General features: G+C 48.7%; 1 long non-coding RNA gene across 2 annotated transcripts in view; it reads right to left on the bottom strand.

Moving 5' to 3' along the window:
- Nucleotides 1–5133, bottom strand: part of LOC122175097 — a 26395-nt gene extending 21262 nt beyond the window's left edge. For both annotated transcript variants that reach the window (XR_006177313.1, XR_006177312.1), the window contains exon 1: nt 4664–5133. This is a non-coding gene — a long non-coding RNA (uncharacterized LOC122175097). The remainder of the gene's footprint in view (nt 1–4663) is intronic.
- Nucleotides 5134–5833: the final 700 nt, after the last annotated feature.

Here is a 5833-nt window from a genome sequence, read left to right as displayed (position 1 = left end):
AAGGGAGAAAGGGAGAAAGGGAGAAAGGGAGAAAGGGAGAAAGGGAGGGAGGAAGAAAATAAAGCACAAAAAATTGTTGAATGATAAAGTATCCAGGTTGGAAGGGACCCCTGAAGACCATCTCATTCCAAACTCTGCTCTGTTGGCCAACAGTCTGACGTAGCATGAGGCTGCAACGCTCCTCATTGCTGCTGGAAGTCCTGCACGCAGCGAACCCAGGCAATCACTCACGTCCTCCAATGCTGATATCTGGCTAATGTCAGGCAGGGAGGATTAAAGCCTCCCTCTCAGGCCATCTGCAGTTCCCAGGCAAGCTGACAGCACCTTGGACTTCTCACCCAGGACAAATCCTAGCCCGGTTTAGCACGAGGCAGCCAAACAGCAACTCGCCTTGTCACACCGCGTGCTGTTGACAAAGTTATCGCTTTCCAAACAACCCAGAGCTGAGCCAGCGGGGCCCTCCACCCACTCCAACATGAGAGCATTTCCTGCTGGCCCAGGGAAAGGTTACTGAGGATGCACACAGAGCTGAGACTGCTGCTGCAGGTCACGGAGTCACATTTGAGTCGGAAGGGATCTTAAAGGCCACCTGGTCCAACAACCCTGCAATGAACAGGGACACCCACAGCTCCATCGGGTGCTTAGAGCCACATCCATCCCAACCGTGGATGTCTCCAGGGACAGGGCATCCACCACCTCCCTAGGAAACCAGGCTGTGGGGCTGCACTTGCTTTGTATCAGTGTTTGAGGTCTCAGAAAGGTGTTCTGAACCTGGCAGGCAAAGAGCATGAAAGCCCAAGGTTGGATGTTAAAACTGGACTGTTGTACAGGGGATGAAAAGGCACAAGGAGGAATGCGCTCGAAGTCAACTGGGAATTAAACACTGAGATGCTGTGGCTGTAAAGAGGAGTTTCTGGCTGTTTGAGTCAGTGCTGCAAACTCTCATCCCTTCTTTCTTTGCGATTTGCTGTGCTAGAAAGGATTTCTACACTTTTCTTAAATACTGCAGTGAAGTTGCAAATAATACACTGAAAAATCTAGGTGCAACTACGTGGCCCACATAGCATAACGTGTTAAACAAGAACTAAAAACGCACCCCAGCCTGAGACTCACAAAGTTCTGGCAAATGCAAGTGGGAAATGGAAACGTGGGCAACACTGCATGGACATTAAGCACCCTCTGGATGGAAGACCTGTGAAGCAAAGCAGCTCAATACTCTCTCCTGCTCTCTCTTCACATGGTGATCTTGAAGCACAGAATAATTAAGGGTGGAAAAGACCTCTAAGGTCACCTTGTCCAACCATCCACCTACCACCAATATCACCCACCAAACCATGCCCGGGAAGCTCGTCACACCTCATCCAGCAGCTGCCTTATGCACGTTACTAGCAGCTCTTCGTGACCACCGTATCTCTTTTGCTCCAGCACCAAGCCTGTGGTTTTGGCAGAATAAGCTGAAAACTTGCTGAAAACTTGTGGTTTTGCACCAATCTGGGTAGAGAAATTGCCTGGTGTGCCTGTTTCTAAGCAGCCACGGGGACTGCAATGAGTTGTGTTGCATGTATGCAATAAACACCTGCTCCACAGCAGTGGTGCTGGCAGGGGAAATGGGAGAGGCCTCATCGCCCTTTAGACCGGGCACCAAGACGGTGGAGTGGTGAGACAGAGATGAGGTTTAAATGCTTGTGAAAGCAAGGAAGAACTCAGTGAGATAACACAGCACTGAGATGTTATCAGAACATCTGCACTGTGTCCATCACTCACCCATCTTCCCTTGAGGAACTGTTCCCTCTCGGTCCCACGCACCACAAAAAGCACAGAAAATAGACATGCGTAAGGTTCCTCTTTCCACCAGGGCACTCACGTCTCCAATTACAGCACGGAGGAAGTTATCAGGTTGCAGCAGAATTTCACTATTGCCATAATTTCGCGGGGAGAAGAAGATTAATATGAGAACATAATTTCCACAGCCAGCAGCCGCGCTCCAAGCGGTGCTCACTGTGTCAGACAAAACCACAGACGACAACCCCAACTCAGCCAGGGCTCTGATTTGGGACCAGAGCCTGGAAGCAGTCTCCTGAAAGCAAGACCAGAGGAGCGAGAGCTGGAAAGAAGGGGCAGAGACATTTCTGAGCCTCACCAAGGAAAGGGAAGGTGGGTGGTGATGGGTTGATGGGTTGGTGGTTGGACTTGATGATCTTGGAGGTCTTTTCCAACCTTAACGACTCTACGATTCCTCCATTAGGAAATACCCTGCAAGAAAACAAGATTTTCTTCTGAAAAGCCTCATGCTTGCAGCACATTTCAGTCCCAGCTAGAAATAGAAATTGCTGGGGACTCCAGACAACAAAGCCAACTGGAGGGATATCCCTTCCCAAATGGAGAAGCCAATGGAGACACACAAGCCGAAAGGCAGAGCTGGGATTAAACTCTGAGCGTTGCACCATGCTGTGACTTTCCATAGGAAGGGAGGAAGATGAGGAGAGAATTCTTCTCACCAGCTGGATTCCTTCTCCTGCTGCCCAGCCCTGGGTCCGACGCCAACACCTTGTGCAAAATTCAACGCACCAACCTGACAGGTTTTCCATCCACACCAATCGCACGTTCGAGCTTAATGGTTTTTCATGCAGATGTAACTTAATTAACTGACTGCCTGATTACATCCTATATGAGATTTTTAGGCAGCTGAGACCATTGCACATTTGCAGAGCTGCTCCTGCCAGCCGTCATGTGCTATGCCACCTCAGGACGAGCTGCCCACACGTTGCCCATGATTTCATATTAACACCTAAGACGAGACCATGGAACTGCAAGTACATATGTACTTTTTCTTTTCTTTTTTTTAAACACAGATGCAAAAAATACAATATTAGACATGAGACAAGGGTGGCTTGAGCAAGTTGATGTCAGCTCACCTTTCAAGTGCCATCCTCCAAAGTCAGAATCATAGAACAGTTTGATTTGGAAGGGACCTTTAAAGCCAGCTGGCTCAACACCCCTGCAGCGCACAGGGACACACACAGCTCCATCAGATGCTCAGAGCCCCTTCCTCGTGACCCTGGGTGTCTCCAGGGATGGGACACCACCACCTCTCTGGGCAACCTCTGCCAGCACCTCACCACCCTGATCATAAACACTTTTCCCTTATACCCTGTCTAAATCTCTCCTCCTTTAGTTTGAAACCATTTCCCCTCATCCCATCACAACAGACCCCACTGAAGAGTGTTCCCCTTTCTCACAACCCCCCTTCAGATACCGAAAAGCTGTTAAGTCATCAGCTCTCACTGATATTGAGAGTGTTATCCCTCTGGCACAGCGGGATGAAGGCCTTGCTGGCACTGAGCTAACAGCACCAGCCCCTCTGACACAGCCTCTGGCCCCGCACGCAGAGCATGGCCCACTGCTGGCAGGTGGACCTGACGGAAAGCCAGCACTGCTGCCAAAAGGCCAAAAAAACATTAATTAGAGCAAGTGTTAGATTTATTCCCCATCTCACCTCTCCTCAGCCAAGGAAACTACAGTTAGCTTTGCCTAAAGAAACAGGCTGAGCTCGTTTCGGGTAGTGCAGGCAATCAATACAGGCACGCAGCATCGGGCTGAGGAGAGCTGCTCTGCAGCTGGGGCACAAAACATCCTTCCCTCCCCATGAGAGCCACTGGGCTGTCCAGGCAAAGCCAAAAACACAGCTTACATTCTCCTCCACTCGCAGTTTTGGGAGAGAATTTCCCCTGCACAGGAGCAGAGAGCGCCTGCTTACAGGAGTGGGGAAAGCAGTGCCAGCCCACACGGGGTTCCTCCAGCCAGGTTTTGGCTCAACAGAGCTGTGTCAATGGGTCCTTTGTAATACCTGAGTACCAGAAACTAATTTTCATTTATTTTGTGCTGGATTTTTTGGTGGCAGTGGTTCGGTTCTATTCAATAAAGCCAGTGTAAGCCAGAAATAGATGTTGTTTTCCTGTTAAAACAAAGACAACCCAGGCTGGACCTGATACTGCTGTTCTACAGGCACGTCAAGGAGTGATACCCAGAGCAGAAATGGAAATGAGGTTTTAACAAAACAACTTCTAAAAAGTGACCTATCAAAGTTAGGCTGAACAGAGTCCAACAGATTAAACCCAGGTGAGTTGATGCAGTACATACAGAACAAATCCCTTCTACAACAGAGCTGACATCTGACAACTAATCCCTTAAAAACTGGAATCATTTTACACCACATACAAAACAAGCTGATAGCAAACTAACCAGCAATGAAACCTCTCAAAAGGTGCTTTATTGGCAAGCTTCAGCCCTTTCTCATCTGGGGACAGAAGGACTAGGGCAGGAGGTGCTTTCCACCCACCTCTGTCCATTTGGAAAGTGGCAAAGTGTGGTAGGAAGAGCCCAGGGTTTGCCTAGAACAAGTCTGCCCCCTCCAGCAGCACCTCTGGCAGCAGGTTTCAATGCAAACCTTTTCCATACGTGGCCAATTATTCACTTTAATGCAAGAACATTTCAATAAAGCTGTTCAACATCGCAAAACAGCTTGAGGTAAAATTTCTCTCCTGTATCTTCCCACTTCAGCTTCAGGAGCGTACCAGTTGGCGTCTTGGCATTCTGCTCTCTGATGACAGACAGATTGGGTGGGAGAAAACGATTTAAAAATAAGGAAAATCAGCACAAAAACCTGTTGCACTGACGAAGCCTGGAGTCCTGTTAGCTCTCCTCGTTGCACCGCTTCCCACCAGCAACCTCGCATCACGGACGGCCTCCCCGATGCTCGTGCAGCAGTCTCCTGCTCAATGGGAAGGCAACGTTTTTAGGCAGACGCATGTTGCTGATCAGCTGGGATCACAAGAGGTGCTGGATGAGCAGCAGTGCCTCCCCAGTGAGGCAGCACAGCCCTTCCACCATCCGCAGAGCTCCCCAAAGCCAGCTGTCTCCCAGCCCCACCGGTGGCCGGAGCTGTTTTTCCAGCTGCGTGCCATCTTTTTGGATGCAGTATGAATAACAAGAGCAGTACCACCTTGTGTGAAACAGAGCCAATGAGGCAGCCAGCTCTCCTCGCTCAAACATTCGCCTTTGGATCAATAAGGGCTTGATGAACTGCAAGCTGCAGGATCTGGGGGGCCGGGGAGGACGTGCTGGTTCAACTCGGGCTTGTAAAGAAAGCAAACACAAAGGAGCCATTAAGAGAAGACACAAAACCTTTGAGTGATACTAATCAGTTTTATTTTATAAATACAGATGAGCTTTCCCGCAATTACCAAGATAGTTTTAATGTGTCACTGACTATGGGATACTTTGTCTTGGCTTGTTTTAAATACCTGGTCAAGCAAGGAGAAGCCAATGCTGTTGTGCTCGCTATAAAAATAGAGTGGGATATGATCTTCCAAAACTAATATTCTCAAAAAAAACAAACCTTGGGAGTTCCTAGTGAGGGGGATAAGATTGCAATGCAATGTTTTCTCCACTTGAAGACATTCACAGGCATTTAACAGTGTCACAGCTGTGCAGGAACTGAAAGGCTCCTGACAGTTTAAAGCACGCTGTGATCTATCTTCTCACCTTCCAACTTGCTCTTTGTTTCCCTCCCACTATGCCGTTTTCAAAGTCATTTACTGGGGAAGAAAATAAAATCACAACAAGAAGCTGCAGTCTGTACAATCCTCCCATCCTCCACAGCAACGATGTTGGCCGATGCCTTAATTAGCCCTACAGTGTCGTCCCTCCCCTTCACACCCTCTATATAAAAGTGGTAAAAATAAGCCTGGGAGCAATTCAAGGTCTATGAAAGATACATCCATAGAAAGCCCGGAGAAGCTATGTGACAGACAGATGCAGAAATCAACTGTTG

The sequence above is a fragment of the Lagopus leucura genome, unplaced genomic scaffold (genome assembly GCF_019238085.1).
Source record: "Lagopus leucura isolate 7727_CA_CO unplaced genomic scaffold, USGS_WTPT01 Super-Scaffold_702, whole genome shotgun sequence".
Taxonomy (NCBI): Eukaryota; Metazoa; Chordata; class Aves; order Galliformes; family Phasianidae; genus Lagopus; species Lagopus leucura.
The sequence above is the reverse complement of the archived record's forward strand: the minus strand, read 5'-3'. Positions and strand labels throughout refer to the sequence as shown.